The sequence below is a fragment of the Papio anubis genome, chromosome 14, assembly GCF_008728515.1.
Source record: "Papio anubis isolate 15944 chromosome 14, Panubis1.0, whole genome shotgun sequence".
Lineage (NCBI taxonomy): Eukaryota > Metazoa > Chordata > Mammalia > Primates > Cercopithecidae > Papio > Papio anubis.
In genome coordinates, this window is record NC_044989.1 from 77,944,047 (window position 1) to 77,970,671 (window position 26,625).

Here is a 26,625-nt window from a genome sequence, read left to right on the forward strand (position 1 = left end):
TGTTTTTGTTAACTTACATGTTAATTAACAGCGCTCTAAGTAGAATTTTTAAGCTATTCTTAATTTAGTTATATCGTTTTATACTCCTTTACTATTTCCCATATTACATGTTTTTCCTTTGTCTCAGTGCTGTCCGTGATATAATATTGGTCACTAAATATATTTCAATTCTTTTTATTTCCATCATTAACTGTTAAAACTTAAATTAAATGAAACCATAATCAAATTTTTGTATTATTTATTGAAAATACCCACAGGCAGAATATACCACACATTATATTTGAGTGTAGATCTTTATTTGTGGTCTTGCATTCTGTAATTGGAATGTATTGTTACTTTCTATTTCTCAGTTGATATCCTCTCTGAAAAATTGGGGGGCACTGACTTCAAATTTAGTTTGTCATCCTGATCTCATAAATTACTTCTGTGAATTTGAGCATAACAGTAAACATTATCCTATTTTCTCCAAGTTTAAAATAAAAGCATTAATGTAAGACTTTTAATTCTGTGATTCTGAAATACCGTATATTCTGAGAGAAAACACTATGCTAGGATGTAAAGAAAACTTGGACAGGAGCCATCATTTTTCCAGACTACCCAAGTTGCACTAGCAACTCCAGGCTCTGAGAAGATACAACTTTCAGATTAATGATTTTAGGATTAGAGAATTCAGCCATGTTCATATAACTTAAGCATGAATTAGAAGAAAAACTGCCTAATCTTTATTCTTATTTCTGTTACATTCATACAGAGACAACATATTAAATGAAATGAGAATGCTGAAAATGATTTACATCATGGATTAATGCTGAAAAAAAAAATTCTTTATTTTTATTTTTTTTGAAAACAAATTGTATTGTTTAAAAATAAATAAAGAACAGTATGGAATCATGAAGAGTTTATGAGTCTAATCCCCAGGAAAGCTGCTTAAAAAATGTTTAAAATTATTTTTAAAACTATTTAAAGCCTCTGGAATTGATTCCCAAAACATAAAGTACATGAAGAAACATATATTCATGGAGATATACTCAAATTCAGTAAGAATCATGACAGTTTGTGTTATTTTGTACTGAGATATGCAATGACAAGTCGGCGGGAGGAAGATGAAAAATGACAGCATTCCCTCATGAGAGAATTCTCATCTTCCTCCCACCTGCTTGTTACTAAGGCTAAGTGTCAGGGGATTGTAGCTAATATACAGGGTCTCCTTACTTCTACCCAGCCATGACCTGTAAGATAGAAGTTCTACCTTCCGTGTGATATTATTAATAATATTAGAGCCTCAATTGCCCTAGCTGCAACTCATAAATCAGTGGTTCCATTACAGGAGAGGCAAATCAAGAACATCTTAGCCCGCTTTCCTGACTCTGCCAAATTTTCAAGTCCTAAATCTGGGGTGTTATTCAGATAGGAATTTGCCATTGGTCTCATGCCCAGCTCCAGAGGACTGTCCTATAAATATTAACTGGTAGTAAAAACAAACTGTAAAACATATAGCTTCTGACCTCTTTCCGAAAGGAATTAACAATTTCCAACATAATGTAGAGAAGTTCAAGCCTAAAGGCATTTGTGAAAAGAGTGGACGTTATGCTTTTTAAAAAATTGTGTGGAGATTGGTGAATATATTGGATACATGGGTGCAATTGTAAGCTAGTTTATTTTCCCTAGAGAATCAGGAAAGGTGAAAGCAGAAAAAAGCTTGATTATGGTTTGAATGAATCTCAAACACTAACCTTGGGACTATCCTTCCAAAGGTGCCAAATTCCATTTGGCTTAGTCTAGGGAGCAATTTATACTCCATGGCATTGTTGAAAACAGTAGATCAATCAGTTCACAATTAGTGGAGCTTAAATGTTGAGTGTTGATATTGTTTGGCTGTGCCCCCATCCAAATCTCATTTTGAATTTTAGTTACCAAAATCCCTATGTGTCGTGGGAGGGAACTTGTGGGAGGTGATTAGATTATGGGTGTCATTCCCTCATGCTGTTCTGGTGATAGTGAGTGAGTTCTCATGAGATTGGATGGTTTTATACAGGGCTTTTCTCCACTTCTGTCTGCACATCTCCTTCCTGCTGCCATGTGAAGAAGGATGTGTTTGCCGCCTCTTCTGCCATGACTATAAGTTTCCTGAGGCCTCAGCCATGCTGAACTGTGAGTGAATTAAATCTCTTTCCTTTATAAATTACCCAGTCTTGGGTATTTCTTTACAGCAGCATGAGAACAGACTAATACAGGTGTGTTTATGGAAAAAGATAGCTAAAGAGAACTCTACCAAAATTACTGTCATCCCAAGCTGACTATGTGGATGACTCAGGCTGAACATCTGAGAAGAAACATCAGGAGCTTAGTATAACATATTAGAGGAGAAATATACACCACTAGAAATAGCCAGTTAGTCACTAAACAAGTAAGCAATTAGATAGCAATACCAAGTCCTGGAAGATAGATAGATAGATTGTGGAGTTACTAAAATATATCTAACATCTAAAATAAATACTTTCAAGAAAATAAAAATAAAATGACAAAACATACAAAGAACAATAAAGGTATGACATATATACTGGAAAAAAGCAGGTAATAAAAACTTCCTATGAGAGAAACCAGATGTTGGATTTAACAGGGAAAAAAGTCATTAAGTAGTCATTAAAATATATATTTGAAGAACTAAAGTAAACCATGATTAAAGATTTAAAGCAAATTGTCATGGCAATGTTATATCAAATAGAGAATATCACTAAAAAGATACAAATTATCAAAAAATAAGCAAATAGGCTGGGCATGGTGGCTCATGCCTGTAACTCCAGCACTTTGGGAGGCTGTGGTGGGCAGCAGATTAAATAATTTTCCTCTCAAACCGGGAACAAGATGGAGACATCTTTTCTCGACACATCTATTCAATATTGAACTGCAAGTTCGGTTCCAGCAACGACAATTAGGCAAGAAAAAGAAATAAAAGGCATCCAGAGTGGAAATGGTGAAGTATAAGTATCTTCATTTGCAAATAACATGATCATGCACATTTTTAAAACTCCAAAGGAACTCACTAAAAACAAACAAAACTTCTAAAATAGTAAAGGAATTCAGCAAGGTTGTCAGGTTCAAGATCGGTGCCTTAATCTGTTGGGGCTACTATAACCAAAAACCACAAACTGGGTGACTTAAATAAATTTATACTATGAAGAAATAATTTTATTTCTTTAAGCCACCAAGTTTGTTGTATTTTGTAAAATTTTTCTTCCAAATTTTTGTATCTCTATTCATAATATATAATGGAGTCTGGGAAGTCCAAAATCAAGGCACTGGCAGATTTGCCCCCTGGTGATGGCCCAGTTTTTGCTTAGTAGATAGTGGCTGATTGTTGTGTCCTTACGTGGTAGAAGGGAGTGTGAGTATTTATTGGGCCTCTTTTATAGGAGCACTGATCCAGTTCATGAGGGCTCTGCCCCCATGACCTAACCACCTTCTAAAGATTCCCATCTCCTAATACCATCACTTTGGGGATAAGTTTCAACATATTAATTTTTGAGGGACATAATCATTCAGACCATAGCTATTGGTGTATGAAAATCTAGTCTATTCTGCCTTGTAGTAATGTGCAAGACAAAAAATGATATTAAGAGACTATTTCCATTTTAAAAAGCACCAAAAATCCTTTAAAGTAAATTTAACGAAAGAACTACAAAACCAAATAAATGGTATGAGATCCCATGTTGATGGATCAGAAGACTTAATGTCATTAAGTTGACAATACCTCCAAATTGATTTACAGATCTGAAACAATCCTTATTAGAATCTCAGCTATCTTATGTGTAGAAATTGAAATGCTGATTCTAATACTTATTTGGAATTGCTAGTGACCCAATATAGCCAAACAATCTTAAAAAAGAAAAACAAAGTTGATAGAGTTACTCTTCCAGAATTGAAAACTTATTACAAAGCAATGGTAATCAAGACAGTGTAGTAGTAGCATAAACATACATTTATACATCAATAGAATAAACTTAAGAATCCAGAAATATAATCATGTGTCTACAGTCAACTGACTTCCAACAAGGGTGTCAAGTCCTTCCATAGGAAAGACTTATATTTAAATGGTGGTTCTGGTCAGATAGCCAGATGAAAAAGACTGAAGAGTTAATTTTATCTTGCGCCATATATAAAAATTCACTAAAATGGATTAATGACATAAATATAAGAGTTAAATGATGAACTTGTTAAAAATATATAGGGAGAAACCTTCATGAAGTTGGATTTGATAATAGATTCTTATGTATGAAACCAAAAGCATGGGGAAGAAAAAAAAAAGATATGTTGGACTTCTTCAAAATTATCAACATTCATGTTTCAAAGGACACTATAAAGAAAGTGAAAATAAAACCACAGAATGGGAGAAAATATTTGCAGATCATATATCTGATAAGCTAGTCAGAAGATAGTCACAGAAGCCACATATTGTTACACAATTCCATTTATACAAAATTCCCAGAGTAGGCATTTCTGGTCATAGAGACTACAAGAAGATCATTGTTTGCTTAGGACTGGGGGAGGAATGGGGAGGTAGAGGGGTGATAGCTAATGGGTACAGAATCTACTTTTGAAGTTGATGAAAATGCCCTAATTGACTGTGTTGGAAGTCCTAGGCAGAGCAATCAGTCAAGAGAAAGAAATAAAAGGCATCCAAATGTAAAAAGAAGTCAAACTACCTCTCTTCGCTGACAATATGGTTCTGTATCTACAAAACCCTAAAGATTCCACTGAAAGGCTCTTGGAACTGACAAACAACTTCAGACTTCAGCAGTGTCTCAGGATACATAATCAATGTATAGAAATCAGTAGCATTTTTATATGCTGATAATGTTCAAACTGATAGCCAAATCAAAAACACAATTCCATTTACAATAGCCACACATACACAAAAGTACCCAGGAATACATCTAACCAAGGAAATAAAACATCTCTGCAAGAACTACAAAACATTGCTGAAAGAAATCATGGATTACACACAAATAGAAAAACATTCCATGCTTCTGGATTGGAAGGATCAATATTAAAATGACCATATTGCCCAAAGCAATCTATAGATTCAGTGCTACTACTAGCAAACTACCAATGTAATTTTTCACAGAAGTAATAAAATCTATTTTAAAATTCATGTGAAACAAAAAACAAGCCCAAATAACCAAAACAATCCTAAGCAAAAATAAATAAATAAATAAAAATAAAAAAATAAAAAAATAAATTCCTGGTGCATCACGCATCACATTACCCAACTTCAAACTATACTATAAGGCCATAGTAACCAAAACAGTATTCTACTGGTACAAAAACAGACACAAGACCAGTGGAATGAAATAGCCCACAAGAAAAGCCGCACACCTAGAGTTATCTGATCTTTGACAAAGCAGACAAGAATATGCAATGGAAAAAGGACTTCCTATTGAGTAAGTGGTGCTGGGACAACTGGCTAGCCATATGCAGAAGATTGAAACTGGACCCCTCCCTCTTACCATATACAAAAATCAACTCAAATGGATTAAAGATTTAAATGCAAGACCACAAACTGTAAGATTCCCTTAAAAAACCTTGGAAATATCATTCTGGACATCAGTCTTGGGAAACGATTTATGACTAAGTCCCCAAAACCTATTACAATAAAAACATAAATTGACAGATGTGACCCTAACTGAACTACGGAACTTCTTTACAGCAAAAGGAACCCTCAACAGTGTAAAAAGACAACCTACTGAATGGGATAAAATATTTTCAACCTATGCATCTGACAAAGATTTAATGCCTACAATCTGTAAGGAACTTAAACAAATCAACCAGAAAAATGCAAAGAACCCAATTAAAAAGTGACCTGAACAGGCATTTCTCAAAAGAAGACATACAAATGGCCAACAAATATAAGAAAAAATGTTCATCATCACTAATCATCAGAGAAATGAAAATCAAAACCATGAGATGCCAGCTCACACCAGACAGAATGGCTATTATTAAAAAGCCAAAAAAAAAAAAACCAGATACTGGTGAGGATGTGTTGAAAAGGATACTTATGCACTGCCAGTGGGAATGTAATTTAGTTCGGTCATTGTGAAAAACAGTTTGGAGATTTCACAAACACTATGAGTTAAATTATTATTTGACCCAGCAATCCCATTACTGGGTATATAGTCAAAAGAAAATACGTTGTTCTACCAAAAAGACACATGCACTTGCATGTTTATCACAGCAGTATTCACAATAGGGAAGACATGGAATCAACTTAAGTGTCCATCAGTGGTGGATTGGATAAAGAAAATGTGGCACATATATATACATACCATGGAATATTGTGTGGCCATAAAAAAGAATAAAATCATATGCTTTCCAGCAACATGGATGCAGCTGGATGCCATTACCCTAAGCAAATTAACATAGGAACAGAAAACCAAATACTGAATGTTCTCACTTATAAGTGGAAGCTAAACAATGGGTACTCATGGACATAAAGATGGCAATGATACAAACTGGAGACCATAAGAGGCGGAATGTAGGGGTAGGCAAAGGTTGAAAAACTAACTTCTGGGTACTCTGCTCAGTATCTGGGTGATGGAATCAATTGTACCCCAAACTTCAGCATCACACAATATACTCTCATAAGAAACTTGCACATGTAACCCCTAAATCTAAGAGAAAAGTTTATTTATTTATAAAATAAAATTGATTGTGGTGATGAGGGCAAATATATGTGAATATACTAAAGTTCTTTGTATACTTTAAATGGGTAAATTATTAATTCCACTGAATTGTATAATTTAGATGGGCAAATTATATTGTATTTAAGTTATATTTTGAGAGTGCTGTTTGAAAATAGTAGATAAAGAAAACATAACATAGCACATTTTTACAATTTGAAAATTTAGACTTGCATCCAAATGTGGTAGGAGCACTGGAAAGAGACAAAATTAATTATAGTTGGTTTAGTAAATTACACCATTGCATGAGGATTACCATTAACAATAATAAAAAGACAAAATTACTGAGAGACAACAAAATTCAAAACTAAATAATATCAGAGTTTATCACAAAAGAGTGATCAAAGGTTTTAAGTGGAATTACTGTGCAGAATTATACTGTGCAGTCAAAAAGGATATTAGAGTCAGAAGAGTTTGTTTATGTTAGAAGCTTCCACTCTTAAAGCCAGGGTGATATTATTCAAACTGCTTTTCTGAGCCACAATACCTATGCGGTAAAAGGAATCAGCAAATTTTAAACTATAAAACACTAGAAATGTGAAAGATGTATTAAACCTAAGAGATAGAGTTGAATTCTAAGAAGCGGCTATTTCATTAAGTATTTATCCTGGAAAATTACTAACTACACTGGAGTTTTCTAAATCTCGCCACAGGATTGCTTCATCTTTAAAATGTTTGGTTAGCATGCCAATAAATGCCAAGCCAAATTTCACATAAGCTTCTTTTATTTCTTGTCCTTCTGAGTGGGAGAAGCATGTTATTGTGCTGGTATTAACTTGTGACATGCCTGAATTTCAAACAGAATGTCTGTAAACTTAAACTGTACTATGATTTTTCTATTTATGCTGACTCTCCGTCACCTTTGTTTGACCTTTAACCCTGTTGACTTCCTGAGTAAGACACTTTTTATTGCATAGAATTAACATCTCCTTCCTGTTACTTTCAAACTTGTGAGTAGTAATTACATGTGTAAAATAACCATCAAGGAAAAAAAAAAGCATTAATAAGAAGAAAGTCAGATTGATCATTTATAGCATTTAGGACTCCATGTTAATTAATTAGGATATGTGCATACTGTAGTAGAATCCCTTAGTGATTCTATTGTTATAATACAGCCACTGCAGAGCCAAGCTAACTCTAATGAAGTTGTATTTTATAATATTACAATTAAAATATTTGAGATAACATAATTATTTTTCTAATAATTTAATGTTTTCTCCAGGATATGAGAGTAGTCCATAATATAACATAATTATTCTTTATAACATATTAAAAACTTGTTTTGTTTTCCAACTCCTGTCATACATTAAGATTTGAAAATATATTTTTGATGCCTTCTTAACATTAAATCATAGTGAAATGGTTTTGCCCAATTTCTACAAATTTAGGAAATATTAACCAAAGGTTATGCATTCTTTGCAGTGCATGCCTTATGTTTGTGGAAGAAGGAGCTTGAATAGGCTTATTATTAACTGGCTTTTGAAGTCTTGTGAATGAGAGTCAGAAAACTTTGCTTTAATGAGGCTACATAAATTACATAAGTAAAGTAATTAGAAGCTCTGTCTTTGCTGGGTATGGTGGCATGTGTCTGTAGTCCCAGCTACAGAGGGGTTGAGGCTGGAGGATCCCTTGAGTTCAGGAGTTCAAGGCTGCAGTGAGTTATGATTGAACTGCTGCACAAAACAACAGCAACAACCAAAAACAAACAATCAAACAAACAAACAAAACAACAGGGTGGGTATGCTGGCTCATACCTATAATCCCAGCACTTTGGGAGGTGGACACCAGAGGATTTCACGAGGCCAGAATTTTGAGACTGACCTGAGCAATACAGCAAGACCCCATCTCTACAATATTTTTTTGATAGTTTGGCGTGGTGATGCACACCTTAGTCCAAGCTATTTGGAAAGTTGAGGCAAGAGAATCTTGAGCCCAAGAGTACAAGGCTGCAGTCAGCTACAATTGTGCCACTCTACCCCATCCTGGATAACAGAACAAAATCCTGTCCCCAAAACAAACAAAAAAACCCAACAAACAAACAAAGAAACAAAAAAGAAAGTCCTTAACCTATATCTGAGGTTATGTTTTAAAAGTTTAAACTCACTGAACACTTCGAGTTATTACCTTTATACTTCTTTTGAGTGACATGTAGATTTTATTGCATTATTTTAATATTATGTAAGTTGATACTAAATTATATTTAACTTTTCATATGTATATTAATGTAATGAGAAATACTCTAAATTATTACTTTAAAGCTTGTCAAGGCCATCAGAGAAAGTGGATATTCAACTAATTCTATGCATTCTTTCTTCCCTGTAAAAAATACTTCTGTATAGTTTTGAAGAAAAACGTGTTTGGGCCCCACCTGCTCACATTGTCTCCAGTACTGAAGTAGCAGCAAAATTTAGAGAAATAAAAAAAGTGCTATGGATAAATCAGATGTTTCCTATTAGTGTTTTTTATGTGTTGAGGAATTTATTTAGCCAATATCATCAAATAATATATTGATGAAATCTTCCTCAATTGCTTCCCTTTTCATAAAATATTTATTAAGATTATTATTAATTATATTATTCCATGTTCTTGTTGGTTTTTCATTTATCAGGTCACCTCTCAGATAATTCCATTAAGTGTACTTACACTAACACTTTGCCTTCAGCAGAAATCCAGAAGGAAGATACTTCCTTTACAGATAAATAAAAAATTACATTCATGCAGACCTTTAAAAATGTAAGAGCTTATCAATATTCACTAAATGAGTTTATGCTCATAATAATTTATGGTGTAGAATGACTGACAGGAGAAGAAATTCATATTAAATATGAACTTGTATGCCATGACAAGGAGGGAGGATTTTAAAGGTGATGGGACTGAGCCTCATTTTTTTTCCAGGTTTATTAAGGTATAATTGACAAATAAAAATTGTATAAGTATTAAGTTATACAACATGATATTTTGATATATGTATACATTGTTAAATGATTACTGACACAAGCTAATTAACGTTTCTGTCACCTCACAGTTATGTTTATTTAGGTATTTATGTTGGTGAGAAAGATTTACTCTCTGAACAAGTTTTAAGTGTACAATACAGTATTGCTAACTGCAGACACTATGCTGCACATTGAATCTTCAGAACGCATTTTGATGCAGGGCAGGTGAGCCCAAAACCTGGGGCTTGGCCTGGGAGGGTTCTTGGCTTTTCCCAGGAAAGTATTCAAAGGTGAGCCAATAGTGTTAAACAGCAACTTGCATTGAAGCAGTAGTATGCAGCAGTAGCGGAGATACTGCTTCTTAAAAAGCAGGGTTATCCCATGGGCAGTGTGCCCAGAGCAGCAGCTGAAAGGGAGTACTGCAGTCATATTTATATATAATTTTAAATACATGCAAATTAAGGCACAGTTTATTCAGAATTTTCTAGGAAAAGTTCGACATTTCTGAGTTGTTACAATTGGAAAGGAGTGGTAACTTCGGGGTGTTGCCATGGCAATTGTAAACTGATATGCCACTGGTTGGCATGTCTTATGCAGAGGTGCTTTCACCTCTTCCAATTTCAGCTAGTCTTCAGTTTGGTCTGGAGTTTGAGCCCCAACTCCAGAGTCTAGTCCTGCCACCTTCCTCAATTTATCTTGTATAACTGAAACTTCTCACCAATTGGCCAATATTTTCCCTTTAGCCCCAACCCCCAGCTTCTGATAACCAGTCTTCTACTCTATTCTATTCCTTTTTTAGATTCCAAATATAAGTGAAATCACGCAGTATTTGTCTTTGTGTATCTGTCTTATTTCACTTAGCATAATGTCTTTCAGGTTCATTCATACTGTTGGAAATGGCAAGATTTCCTTCTCTTTTAAGGATGCATATTCATTGTGTGTGTGTGTGTGTGTGTGTGTGTGTGTGTGTATGTATGTTTCTGTGTAATTTTCTTTATGTATTCTTCTGCAGATACACAGAAAGCTTGTTTCTGTATCTTTGCTATCGTGAATAATGCTGAAATAAACATGGTAGTGAAGATAGTTCTTCAATATACTGATTTCATTTTCTTTGGATATGCACATAAAAGTGGGATTGCCAGATCATATGGTAGTTGTATTTTAAATTTGTTGAGGAAACTTCTTGCTATTTTCCATGATGGCTGTACCAATTTACATTTCTACTAACAGTGTACCAGGGTTCCCATTTTTCTATATCATTGCCAACATTTATCTTTGTCCTTTTGGTGATAGTCATTTTAACAGATATGAGGTGATATCTCATTGTAGTTTTGATTTGCATTTCCTTGATGATTACTGATATGACCACCTTTTTATGTACTTTTGTGCCATTTATAAATCTTCTTTTGAGAAATGTTCATTTAGGTTCTTTACACATTTTTAAACAAGATTAGTTTTCTTTGCAATTGAGTCATATAAATTCCTTAAACAATTTTGTGTATTAACCCCTTATAACATACATGTTTGCAAATATTTTCTCCCATTTTGTAGATTATCTTCTTACTCTGTTGAATGCTTCCTTCACTATGCAGAAGTGTTTTAATTTTATACAATTCCAGTTGTGTATTTTTGCTTTTGTTGTCTGCACTTTTGGTGTAATGGCCAAAAAACTATTGCCAAGACCAATGTCAAGGAGGATTTATCTTACATTTTCTTCTAGCAGTTTCATAGTTTTAGATCTTATATTTACATTTTCAAGCCACTTTGAGTTAATTTTTGTATACGGCATGATTAAGAGTCCAATTTTATTTTCTTGCATGTGAATATCAAGTTTTCCTAATTCTTTATGTTGGAGAGACCATTCTTTTCCTACTCTGTGCTCATGGCACATGAAGATCAGTTGACGATAACTGTGTGGATTTATTTCTGGGCTCTGTATTCCTTTCCATTTGTCTTATTCTTGTTCTTATGCCCATACCATATCATTTTAATTACAATTGTTTTGTAATACTTTGAATTCAGAAAGTTTGAAGCCTCTATCTTTGTTTTTGTCCACAATTTATTTGTACTTTGGGTATTTATGGTGTGATATAACTCTTAAGATTGTATTTTTCTATTTCTATAAAGCATGCATCACTTTGGACAGTAAGGATGTTTTCCCAATATTAATTTTTCCAGCCCATTAATAAAGGATGAATTTCCATTTTCTGTGTCTTCTTTAATTTCCTTCATCAATGCTTTATAGTTTTAAGTGCACAAATTTTCATTCCGTTCATTAAATGTATTCCTACGAATTTTATTACTTATGTTGCTAAACTTTGTGAATTCATTGTTTATTTTACTTTTCATATATTTGTTAGTATACAGAAATGCCACCAATTTTTGTATATTGATTTCATGTCCTGCAACTTTACTGCATTTGTTTATTTAAAAGACTAATCAAGGGACGATCATAAACAATTATATAACCAACACATTGAAAACCTAGAAGAAAAGAATAAATTTATAGAATCTAGAATCATAAACCCACTAATACTGAATCAAAAAGAAGTAGAAAACCTGGACAGATCAATAACAAATAAAGAGATTAAACAAGTAATCAAAACCTCCCCACAAAGCAATACCCAGGATTAGATGGCTTCACAAGTGAATTCGATTGAACATGCAAAAAAGTAATACCAGTTCTTCTTAAATTTGTAAAACATATATATATATACATACACACACACATATATATGTATATGGGAACACTTCCAGATTCATTTCTCAGTACCACCATCACCCTAACATCAAAGCCGAATATAGACAGTAAAAGAAAAGCCAACTATAGGTCAGTATTCCTAATGAACATAGATGCAAAAATCTTTATTACTAGCAAACAGAATTATCATCACATTAAACTGATTATTCACCATGATCAACTGGGATTCATCCCTGACATGAAATGATAATTCAATATATTCTAATCAATCAATGTTACACACTACATTAACAAAATGAGAGATAAACACCACATAATCATCTCCAGAGATGCCAAAAAAAGCACTTGACAACATTCCACATTCTTTCATGATCAAAAGTCTCGAAAATGGATACATAAATAGCTTAACACAATAAATGCCATATTTTAAAAGTTCACAGCTAATATCCACAATAATCTATGGTAAAAAACTTTAAAGTTTTTTCTCTAAGATCCAGTACAAAGTAAGGATGTCCAGTCTTGCCACCCACTTCTATTCAACATAGAACGTCCATGGAAGCCTGGTAGTCCCAGCTAGAACAAGTAGACAAGAAAAATGAAAAGCAAAGAATCCAAATTAGAAAGAAAGAAGTACAAACATCTCTGTGACATGACCACATATGTAGAAAAGCTTAAATCATGAATCAGAATGTTTCTGTAACATGATCAGGTATAAAGAACAGCTTAAAGATTCAACAAAAAAATCTGAGAGCTACTTTCAAGTCTGAAGTGGAGGGGTGACCTAGTATGATGTAGATTTAAGTAACAGAATAACAGTGGGAAAAATTAGAGAGAACAGATGTAGAAGTATGGCCGCTGTAGTGGTCTAGATGAGTGTTGTCAGGATCTTGGAAGAGAGACTGGAGAAATGCAGTCAGGTAGGGTGAGTCTAGCTTTCTATTTGGAGGCAGAATCAGTAGAACTTTATACTGGATTAATACTAAAGGTGAGATTAATAGTATATCTTCATGTTGTGGCTTAGGAAGGATCATATTTTATTGAGTCAACGGAGACCATAAGTCATATATACAGAGAAAAATCAAGAGTTTTGAACACAGTTAAGTTTTAGATGATTAAACCTATGCTGTCCAATGCAGTAGCCATTAACCATATGTAGCTATTGAGCACTCAAAATATGAATGATTAAAATTAAGATAATAATAAGAGAAAAATACACACTGGGTTTTGAAAACAGTGTAGAAACAAAAGAATGTAAAATATCTTAAATATCTCATTAATAATTTATATAGAATATAATTATATTGAATTTTATATTGAATTACAAGTCAACAGAATAATATTTTGGATGTATCAGATTAAGTAAAATTTTAAAATTAATCACTAGAAAATTTAAAATTACATCTGTAGTTCACATTATAATTCTATAGGACAGAAGTGGATTTGATCAGGAGTCAGAAAATTAAGGCCTGTTTCTATATTCCATGTGAACCATTTTTAAAGGGTGGGAAAAATTGAAGAAGAACATGTGAAGAGGCTCAATATGACCCACAAAGCCTAAAATACTTACTATTTATTCTTTTCAGCAAAAGTCTGTCAGTCCTTGCATTAGATATCCAAGTGAAGATATGAAATATTTGCTAACATATAAGAGCTCAGCGTGAAAACAAAAAAGAAGTCCCAGGTGAACATTTTAATGTGGGAGTTATGAGCATGTAGGAGGTATTTTTAAAGTTTGGGCTGGGTACGGTGGTTCACGCCTGTGATCCCAGCACCTTGGGAGGTGGAGGTGGGTAACTCGCTTGAGTTCACAGGAGTTCAAGACCAGCTTGCCCAACATGGCGGAATCCCGTCTCTACTAAAAATACAAAAATCAGCTGGGCATGCAAGCGCTCGCCAGTAATCCCAGCTACTTAAGGCTGAGGCACGAGAATTGCTTGAACCTGGGAGGCAGGGGTTGCAGTGAGCTGAGAACATGCCACTACACTCCAGCCTGGGTGACAGAGCAAGACTCTGGCAAAAAAAAAAAAAAAAAAGTTTGACATTAACCAGGTGTGTGGTGGCTTGTGCCTGTAATCCCAGCACTTTGAGAGATTGAGACAGGGGAATTGCTTGAGGCCAGAAGTTTGAGACCACCCTGGCCAACATAGCAAGACCCATCTCTTAAAAAATGATACTCAGACTAAATTTGTCGTGGAAAAAATCATTTTAAGAGGGAGTTTAGATAAATATTTGGATATTAGCCTCCCCGATAATATTTACTGCCAAATTCAACAACATAAAATGTTGGGCAATGTCACCTCTCTCCTCAAAATCTCGTGTGTAAAATGATGTTGGTGTCACATGACTGGATGGTTAAAATGTTAGTTGTATTAGTGTTTTTATTTTAATAAATGTTCTAACTGTTGTATTTTTCATGTGCTTATAGAAGCTTACACAGATTTAGTGCTACCTACTTCTGCTAACATTATAACATTTATTTAGTTTAGAAAACATTTTTTCAAATTGTAAAACATATGTTAGCATGAGAATAGATAACACTTTCATGTGAAACTGAAAAACATGGTTATATTTTCCTATTTAAAAATGTAAATTAAAAAAATTAAACTCCGTTACTTTATTTTAAAAAATAATTATGTTGGCTGGGCACAGTGGCTCACGCCTATAATCCCAGTACTTTGGGAGGCTGAAGTGGGTTGATCACAGGAGGTCAGGAGCTCGAGAGTAGCCTGGCCAACATGACAAAACACCATCCTTACTAAAAATACAAAATTTAGCCGGGAGTGGCAGTGTGCAACTATAATCCCAGCTACTCGGATGGCTGAGGCAGGAGAATCTCTTGAAACCGGGGAGGCAGAGTTTGCAGTGAGCCGAGATAGAGCCGTTGCACTCCAGCCTGGGCAAAAGAGCAAAACTCTGTCTCAAAAAAATAATAATTATTATTATTATAATGTTGCTCAACAGTATTTTGTTTTGTTATTTAAATTAAATATAAGGGTTTCTTCTAATTTTCTTTACTTTCACTAGGAAAAATGAGTCAAGTTCTTTTGTAATTAGAGCTGAATGTGTAGAGCAAAATTGTGTATACTTATATAATCATACACTTAAAAGTGCTACTTGAAATGTGGAAATATCGTGTACATATGCATACACATGCTAGTGAGGCTCTCAAGAAAACACATCATCAGCATTGGAGAAGAAAATATTTGTACCTTTTTCAAGGTAATATTTGTGCATAGGGATTGTCGAAACTTGTATTCTGGTGTCATATTTAAACCTTAAAAAACATACCTGAATTTTCACAGGAAAGACATAAGGAATGCCATCCAGAATTAAAGGAAGATTCCCTTGAGTAAAATTTGGAATGAATTCAGTTGGGAAACCTTAGCCCCAGTCCTAGTTCAGTGATGTCAAGCTCAGGAGACACTGAGTAAATAAATTAACTTCTTTCATTCTTATTTTGCCTCTTTTAAAACAACGTGTTGATATTAATAATTTTTCAGTGTTTTTCTCACTCCATTCCTATTTGGAAATGACACATTTCATTACCAAATAGTTCTGCAAGGTATCAAGTCACAAGTCCACAACTCTAGCTAACATGTGTTAAGAATATATAGCACTTCCATATTAAGCTATTATAATTCTGAAATATATCCTCTGATACTATGTCGGTAAATGAAATATGTTTTGCACTTGGTATTCATATTTTCTAAAATATACTAAATTTAGTAGTTATATAGAAAACTAAAATACTGGCCTTTCTCTCGAAGCTCATTTTTTTCCTATTTTATCACATTGAGCAACGATGTGGAACAAAGAATTGATTATGTTTCATGTGTACACTCTGAAATCAAATTTACTGCTCTTTTTGACTTGCAGTAGTTTTTCAACTTTCTAAATTTAAGAGAGATATATAATTCACAGCAAAGTAAAGAACATACATGTAAATCTTAAACAGCAATCATTTTCTAATTATTTGAGCTTCATAAAATAATTTCAAGGGGGGACATAATTTATTTGCATGTGGTGTGGTTATCAAAATATATCTCCATGCTCATAGGACTGGAAAATTCAAGGAGTTATAAGCACACATGTGCAAATAGAATCCTGGGAAACAATTCTCAAAAAATAATCACTGTCTTGCAAATATAGAGCTGTAAGTCAAGACAAATGAACTTGAGGAAAATTCAATAATTACTTGTAAATCAAAGCACTTTTTCCTAGTGCATTGGGCTTAGGATATTGAATACATTTACTCAAATAGGAGAAAAGAAATTCCATCTTCCTGATTCCACTCGGTTATGAAGCACACTTACACATCACACTGCCTCCTGAGTTCTGTTCTTTCAGCATTATCTTCCTTTAATCCCTCTTGTACACTTTTGTCAAATTAAGCTTCAAGAAATATCATTTTCAACATTTTACTGCCTTAATTACAAAAGTTTTAATAGACCTCTTTGGTTATATGCTTTGGCAATGAAGGTTTTCCACAATCTGAGATCTGCCTTCCTTTCTATGCCAATATACACAGAAAGAAGCTGTTGCCTTAAGTATCATTTTATTTTCTTTCATTTTTTTTCCTTCATACTCTTTTCTTTTAAAGAATAGTCAAGAAGAGAAGGGACTGGAACCAGGGAAGGACAGGCTGCAGATCATGGTGCCAAAATTAACCCAGGAAACAAAATCTAGGATTAAAAGGAAAACTAAATTTGGATGGAGTACGTAACCAAGATATAAATATAAAAAAGCAAATCTCAAATTTGAAATCCAGTTTTAGTAAGAGGGCCTACCAGAGAGAGGATAAAATGATGAGTCCAGAGGGGGGTCCTTAGCCATCAGAGCCAGCAGGTGCATTTTACAATTTTTCCAGGTAGACTATATATGTGGGCAAATTTTTTAAAGTGTGAAGGCAACTTAAGCCTTTAGTAGTAGGGGTAACTGAAAAAAGAGAGTCAAAGGGACAGAGAGACACACACACACAGAGAATGAGAGAAATCAGAGAAAGACAGATAAATTGAAAAAAATAAAACAGTCAAAAATAGAATATGCATAGACTATAGAGATTTTGTGACCCATAGTATTCCTGAATTCAGAGGTGGCTGTGATGCTGACACCAGGCTTAGGTATTTAAGCACACATTTGAAATTCTCAGTTCTTCAGAATTGTAAGAACATTACATCTGGATGAAAGATAATTTTTCATCATCTTCTTAGATGTCAAATTCCTTTGAGTAATTTGCAACATTCAAAAAGCATATTGACAGATCAGCAAAAAGGAAAGGGCATTGTCATCATCTTGAGAAATGGCAATCAAATGGAATGTGCCAACCAATTAAAGCATGATCAATGCCTTTATTTCCTTTCTTTTCTGTCATAAACTGTGGCTAAAAAAGAATTGTTATTTTTTTTTAAAGCCTGGCTCATCTTGATAATGTCACAGCAGGGTGCTCATATAAAAAGTCATTTGAATCACGAGAGTTTAAATATACTATGTGGTGGATTACACTGATACAGTTTTCTGAAGGCAGTATTAATCATGTTTAAAATACATGGAAGTCTGTCTAATAGTTTGGTTCAATGTAAAGTAAAAAATACTGGCATTGGTCAGCGCAAAGTACTTTACGGTTTTGTGGAAATATATGTATATAATCAAAATTAGCAAAATTAGAATGAATTACTAGCTTAAGGAACTATGGTCTTCGTTTTCTTTATTAATTCCAATTACAATAAAGTACATTTTCTTCCACAATATATCCATTTCCTTATCTTAGAAGACTTGTGTTTTTTAGTCAGCTTGGTGATTTGGATATGTAAAACTAGGGAGCACATTTTCTCTATCTGCTACACAGCAGGTATTTAAGATTTTGATTTATGGATGCTGGATAGCTAGGAAAGACAGATATAGGTTTGGCACATGCCCAAGTGTCAATATATTAGGAACTTGGACACATCTGGAACGTTTACAGTTCTAAGGCCATTGATTATAAACCGCCAAAACCTTACCGAGATGACAAGAAGCCAAATGAGACTCTCAAGGGCGAGTATCTTAAAGTTGACAGTCTGTATGTATGCTTGTTTCTTGCATCTGGCCCTAGGGACATCTGCTATTCTCTTTCTGTTTGTAGAGACACCACAGAAATCCAATCCTTCCTGCACCTGACCCCGTGTGCCAAAATCCCAGTAGATGGTACCATGCTCTATTCAGAACTGAACCTCTGTGTGACATAGGACCACCTAACGAGTCTGTTCTGATACAGTAATTAGGTTAGTTCCCTAACATACCAGTTGGCATACTTGGGAAAACAAGTTAGAGAAGCTTGCAGTTAGGAAGACCTTATTTTTTTTTTTTTTTTTTTTTTTTGAGACAGAGTCTCGCTCTGTCGCCCAGGCTGGAGTGCAGTGGCCGGATCTCAGCTCACTGCAAGCTCCGCCTCCCAGGTTTACGCCATTCTCCTGCCTCAGCCTCCCGAGCAGCTGGGACTACAGGCGCCCGCCACCGCGCCCGGCTAGTTTTTTGTATTCTTTAGTAGAGACGGGGTTACACCGTGTTAGCCAGGATGGTCTCGATCTCCTGACCTCGTGATCCGCCCGTCTAGGCCTCCCAAAGTGCTGGGATTACAGCCTTGAGCCACCGCGCCCGGCCAGGAAGACCTTTATAGGAATTCATGAGAGAGATAATGGGGGCTGGGTCCAGGTGGTGGATCAGGGTTGGTATTGGGAGAGGTGTTTGTTTGCTCTTCCCCTGTCTTCAGTTAAGTTTACAGTGAAGCAGAAAGCAAGGACATCAAAGGAGAATGAAGATGGATAAAGAGGTATTAGGCTTAAATCACAGAAAACAAGAGGTGAGAAATAGTTTGTGAGAGAAGAGAAAGAATGAAGTGTGAGTGGATCAGGGACTCCTAGTGTGGCTGCCTGAAGGCATTAAGGGTGAGCTAATGTGTCATGATCATAAACTGAAATTGGGTTTAATCATTCTATCTGTGAGTTTCCCTAGTCATTTCAGCTGCAGAGGACTCAATTATTTATAATCAGAAAAACAGTGTTTGTGAGTTGGAATTTTTTTTATAAGGAGGAAGGTAGTTAAATGAAACAGACTTGATTTAAAATTATTTCTACCTTTCCTTTTTATCATACTGCCATAGTTTTCCTCTAGCATTAATAATTTATTCCCTTTGTCAAATGCATACATTTTATAATATTTGCTTTGTAGTTAGCTAATGTATGTGCTTTTCAAATTAAATAGTAATTATATTAAGCTATTTGGAAGGCATTTTCATTATAAAATTAGTATATTTTAAAATAAAGTCAGAAATTTAGGAAGAATTATATTTTATAAATAAAGCTATATTGCAAATTCTACCTAATTTTGCTTCTATTAGTGAGTTATTGCTAAAAATTATTCATGAACATACTTAAAAAAACAGAGAACTGACTATAGCACTGTAAAGAAAGAATTGTCTATATACAGGAAATCTCTAGTAGTTACATTGTTAGAGTGATAATCACATTCGTGGATTGACTCCAAGTGCCTTGTCCTTTGATGCCCACAAGAATTTTCAGCTCCAGGGAAGAAAGAGGCTGCAGTTTCCTGGGTGCAAAGTTGCAGGATGGATGGGCAGCTGTAGATGCAGAGGTGTGTGTGTGTGTGTGTGTGTGTGTGTGTGTGTGAGAGAGAGACAATGAATGAATGAAAGCCTCACAAAAGCAAAGAACATGCTTTCTCTAAAAATAACATAAAGCCTCTAAATGTTGTAACAATCTAATAATATTTCTGAAAGTAGTAAGATGGCAGGTTAAGAATAATACAGTGCGTAAAAATAAAGTTTAAACCAGAAAAAGTATTTAAATTATTATCATTGCAGTTGCTCTTCTTATTATTGTTGAGAAATCTATAAACATAATTCATTACATCAACATGTAAAGAAACTAAAAAATATATATAATCTTCTTAAAATGTTAAATAGATATTTGATACAATAAAAAATAGCTACTAGTATTTTTATGGAAAAGTAACAGAGAAGACTTTATTTATAATAATGATATATAGTTTTAAAATAATTAATACCCTAAGGATAGAATACCACAAATTGTGTTTCTATTAAAAATAATACCTATATTACTCCTAATTTTTTTCCAGAGAATCTAGTTCATGCAATAGGAGAAAATAATAGCACTAATATTTAAAAGGCTATACCAAAGAGCCTGCAAAGATATTCAGATAAAATATACATAAATACATATGTACACACAATAATATACGTATATATCTATATATACATACATATATACATGTATCAGAAAGCTATAACTACTTTAAAATTTTAGTAAATTTTTAGTAAAAAAAGTAAAATACTGTTTATTTGTGTTTTTTTAGGGGAGTGGGCAACACTTCTATAATAATCTAGACTAGAGTTTCTTATATGGTGACAACCTGTTATATTATGTATTACATTCTACTTAATGTTACGTAAATGATATTCAGAAATATTTGATTCTCTTTCCTAGTAAATATTTTCAGAATATTGATTTATAATATGATACATTCATTAACATTTTGTTGTAGTTATCTTTTGTTATAAATATAAATTAGGTTCAAAACACACATTAGGTTGTGCTATATTGTTCTTGTTTTGTGTATTTTTAGAATAATCTGTTTTCTAAAAATTTACATGAAGTAAGTGAAATCATTAATTCTGGAGACCCATTATTTTATAATGTTTTTGTATATTTTCAAAACTTTTTATTCTTATTTAAATTTTTCTTTAAATTTCATACCATTTAAAATGTTTTTGTTTTATACAGTTATTTCACATGCACTACAGGGATTTTAGAAAATATATAAAAATAAAACTAAGCTTTAAAATTCACTGTAACTGCACAAACAACAACTAAACTCTGTGAACATTTTAGTGTATAGAAAATTTTCCGTGTCCCATCATTCTCCATTTGCCCACCACTTTTTTGTCTTGGTAATTTATCTTTCTTCTTTTTCTTTTCACCCTTTTCCTCTGGTGACTTTCTGAACCACTTTTATGGAGTTAATCTCACTTTGCACGTAGAAAGCCTATCAATTACATCAAAGTTTTCCTCTGGAAACTGAAGTGGTTCATTTTTAACAATTTAAAGTCTTTTCAATACTGATCTTTCCTTCCTCCTCTTTCCGATTTCTACAGTACTTAATACATCACCTCCTAATTTCTGTATTTGAACAAGGTAAAATAAATCTGGACCAAGTACTGCCACAACAGGTGTGTGACTTGAACATTGACTTGTCCATTTGAGTGACAGCAGTGTTTTTGTTTACATGGCTTTTTTTTATTAAAGAGAACAAAATAATTTGTAAAAATAAGTTGCCTGATTTGGCAGAATGACTAAAGGACTAAATCATTGCTTTGTTAACGACTTGCTTCTATTAACTGTTATGGAATTCATAAACTTTTGTACTTTGCAAAATGAAATGCATTAAGTACATTTCCTGAATGTTTTCATGTAGATGATTACCTTTCTTGCTTCTGCTACGGGAAAGACTTGTTTTCTCAAGAGGTTGAGAAAGGAACTTTGGCAGAACACGAGGCATTATGGATGTGTTGGGGGAAGGGTTTTAATACCCTCCTCATAGCCATGCATGCACTCACAAACATGTCTTTTTATCACAGGCTACAAAGACACAGGATTGTACCTGTCTCTCTACTGGTTAGGGAGGAACTGACTTGTTTTTATTCCTTTCTTTAGCATAAGCACCTATACTTACATATACTCAAGTCTTCTCATTCCAGAACATCACTAGGATTAAACTTCTGAATGCCTGGATACATATTCCTTCAGGAACTATTGTCTCCTGCATGCATCTTAATGTCCTCAGGTAACTGCAGGAAAAAGGTAGCTGAGTAAGAACTTAAGATAGTGGCCAAATATCTTAGACCAAGCTATACCCTTATTTCTACGCAAATCCCTCTTTTCACATGACTTGCATTTGCAATGATTTTGTTGTACCTTCGGGCAAATATATGCGTATGAAGATAATTATCAAGCATGGCTCATAACACAAAAATTGAGGAGTAACTTTCATCAAATAACCAATTCTTTTCCAATTTATTTAATATTGCCAAGGAATTTTTTGTTGCTACTAGAACTTGACTTGTGTTTGACTTGTGTTTCAGGTATTAATTACCCAAAAGAATAAAGATAAGGAAAACTATTTTTCACATTTTTCCATAATACATGCACATGATGGATGAAATGAACATGTCGTTATTCCTAGGTTCAAAAGATATAGACCTGGTTGTTTTTGTTTTTGGGTTTTCATAGATATAGAAATAAATAATGCCACAAATTGTCCTAGTTTTCTCCATCTTTAAGAATATGAGATATTACCTTTATGCCGATTACATACTACAATATATAATCATATATTATTAAATGTTTATTATGTATATTAAAACTATAGCATTATGGATATGTGGGTTAAATAAAAATTAAATAAAAATTAAATTATGACTCACATATTTCTACTAGACAGCACTGTCTTGGATATTGAGATGATAGAATATATATATTTTCTATCATTTCACATATATATATAAAATGTAGGGCACTATATATATATATATCTTCAAATGGATGGCTGCAATATATGTGTATGTACGTTTGCATGGAACACAAAAATCTGTAAAGACTTACTTCCCAAACAATGACTCTGTCTGAGTAATGAAATGTTTTCATGATAGTCTTAAACAATAAGTATCACAGAGATGTATGGAGATACCTACTTGGCTTTGCTTGTTTGTTTTTCTTTGTCTTTATTTCCTTGACTTCCTCCTAGAAGGAAGAGCCATGTTCATTGCTCCTTATAAAAATGTCATTTTCATTTTCCCAGGGTTTATTTTAACATTGTGTGACTTGGAATTCAATGCAGTTAACTCCATTCTCCTAATTCTGAGCTTGCATTTGTTTGTGAAGCTTACTACCCTCATCGGATGCTCTGACTTCCATTCCAGGGCTTGGTGCACAACAAGAGATCATCACCTCTGATACACGGTTTGGTGTTCTCTTTCACAGATTCCGTGTTTGGGAAGCAAGCCCTTCCCGAGTCTGCAAGAGACTCAGAGTCTTATCTTGTAGGCAACAGTTAAATCTTAGAATGCAGAAAAACTTGATTTTAAAAATGTATTTTAATGAAAGCATGTATCACTATTTTATGGGAAATATTTCTAGGTACCTAGTGGAAACATTCCCCTTCCAATAATTAAAGATATACAATAAATGTGAAATACTTCTTTTCATAATGCCTGGGCTCCTCTTCATACAAATGCTTTACTTATTACCTTATAAATATTCTCCCTGTATCACAGAGGACTTAGTTTAAGGAAGGCAACTTCTTTTAGCAATATTAAGATATTGACTCTGGAATCAGTCAGGGAATGAAAAATGAAGTTATGCATATTTAATCTACTCAGCAAGGATTTGGGGCTGCCTCTGAGAATAACAGAGAAAATTAATAACTCCCCACCCTCCTTCACAAAGATATTTATGAGGACAAATTATATCAAAACATATGGGGAAGCATTTAGAAATTGTAACAGGATATAAAATGTAGGGCACTTTATGATTAATAATTACATTATTTCAACTTTAGAAGAAACATTCATTTGACTTTTGTGAGTTTAACATTTCCTTTCTGCCATCAAGGCCAATTCCTTTTTTTTCTCCAAATAAAAAAATCTATTTCACATCAATAATAGAATGTATATTTTCCAATTTTTTTAGCCTTTCAAAATTCTTCTTTATCTTGAATAGTGTTTAGCCTTGACCACCTTTCCTTAACAGTCTGTGCCAAGGGGCCCCTTCTATGTCATCCCTCTTGGCAAAATAAATAATGTAAAGAATACAGCTTCTTTCAGAGGTACAGAAGAAAAGAACAAACTAGAGAGAAAAAAGATTTTTAAAACAAATTTCCAAAATGGCCAGTGTATATAGTCTTGTAAAAATACAATATACTCATTAGGCTACAGTGTCCCTTTGTGCGCATGAGGGATTGTTTCCAGGACCTCCTGAAGACGCCAAAACCTGCAGATGTTCAAGTCTCTCATTTAAAATAGCACAGTATTTGCATGTAACCTGCGCACATTCTCCTGTATACTTTAAATAATCTCTAGCTAGTTACATCCTCACCTTTAAATCATCATGTATAATCACTTAGATTATTGCTTATAATACCTAATACAATGTAAATGCCATGTAAATAGTTGTTGTATTGTTTAGGGAATAATGACAAGAAAACATCTGTACATGTTCAAGGCAGACAAAATTATTTTTTCTACATGTTTTTGATTCATGTTTATTTAATCTAGGGATGCAGAAGCCATGGATATGGATAGTTGACTGTACTCATTTCATTTATACTCAAGTGCTTAAAGATGATGGAGTTATTTTTCGACTAGGCAGTATCCAGAATATTTTAAGAAAGAGAAAAGAGAGAGAAGGAAGCAGAGAGAGAGAGGAAGAAGAGGAAGGAGAAGGAGAAGGAGAAGGAGAAGAAGAAGAAAGAAGAAGAAGAAGAGGAGGAGGAAGAAGAAGGAGGAGGAGGAGGAGGAGAAGAAGAAGGAGAAGAAGAGAAATTAGGCCCTGAGTAAAGACTCAGTTGAAACTTTAATTTCAGCTGAAAAATTGTCTACTGTATTGAAGGAGTCTCTAGCTTTTAATTTGAAAATTGGAATCATTCTGGGGAAATAGTCTCACTTATTTCTGGGACAGACAACATCAGAGTGGACTTTTCAAGTCATAAAGATGGAAGACAAGACCTACTCATAGTTGTCCTTATTGCACCTGTGAATAGTGAAATAACTGAGAGAAGTACTTCAGGCTGAAATGCTACCTTCATTTCTGATAATAAAATTATGTGTACTCCATGGAAATGATTTTCCCCCTAAGGCTGCCAAGTGGGCAAAAAATGATTGTTTATTTTGTGCTGTTGCATAATAACTGTGATGTGAGGATGTAAAGTAGTCCAGGAAAGACAATGAACTCAAAGGGAATACCATCTCTTAGAAAATCTACTTTCAGTAACTACACTCATCTAGCCACTGTACTGAATTTTTTCTTTCTTTCTTTTTCTTTTTTTTTTTTTTTTTGAGACAGAGTCTCACTGTGTTGCCCAGGTTAGAGTCCAGTGATATGATCTCACCTCACTGCAACCTCCACCTCGTGGATTCAAGCAATTATCCTGCATCAACCTCCTGAGTACCTGGGACTACAGGCACACACCAGAAAGCCTGGCTAATTTCTTTTTTGTATTTTTGGTAGAGGTGGGGTTTCACCATGTTGGCCAGGCTGGTCTCAAACTCCTGACCTCAGGTGATCCTCCCACCTTGGCCCCCCAAAATGCTGGGATTAAAGGCATGAGCCACTGCACCCAGCCTGAATTTATTTTTATGCAATGAATTCACCAAGATCTTCAGATTTTAGTTGGGTTATGGTCAGATATAAAGAGCATTCAACTTTTTCCCAGAGCAAAGGATGCATGTAATTTTTTTCTGTTATTATTGCACAGCATCAGTGTCCAGGTGAGTGACAATATCACAAAAGTCCTCTGTAGTAGAAGGATACAAAAAACAGGACCAAAAGAGAAGGGTCTAAGGATTTAGTCTGTGGCTATATAATGTAATCGTTAAGCTGCTGACACTACAATCAAATGTGCAAAAATGTGTAACGGTTTTGTCACTTCTCTATCATTTTTATGAGCTTCCACCCTTCTTGGGTAGCAGGTACACTTAGACTTGTCAGTGAACAGTATCTCATTTATTTCTAGTTTGATCAGTTTTATTTCAGCTTAAATATTAATTTGATCCAAAGTTCTTCTATTTAGGATTGGTTGAAATCCCATTTGATGAATTCTGTCTTGGAGCTCTTCAGGTTTGAGTTCTCTTTCCCAAGCTCTTCCACTTTTCAGGGTTCTCCTATTTATATGATGGCTGTGTGGGTGAGGGTCTTACTGTATTTTAATTGTAATGGTGAAAAACAGTCCTGAGCTGCAACTGGAGTGATTCAAGCTTGTTTATTTGCTTAGGAATAATTGACTAGGTTAGCTCCTAAACTGATAGGGAGTTAGGATAAATATTCCCAGTGCAAGGTACTATTCGTTTTGGTACTTATTTGTTTGCTAATTTGTTTAATTTCTGCCATTTTTCTCCTCCTGCCTTACTTCCTTCCCACTGCTTAAACACAAACACATCACGTGTGCGCGCATGCGCACGCGC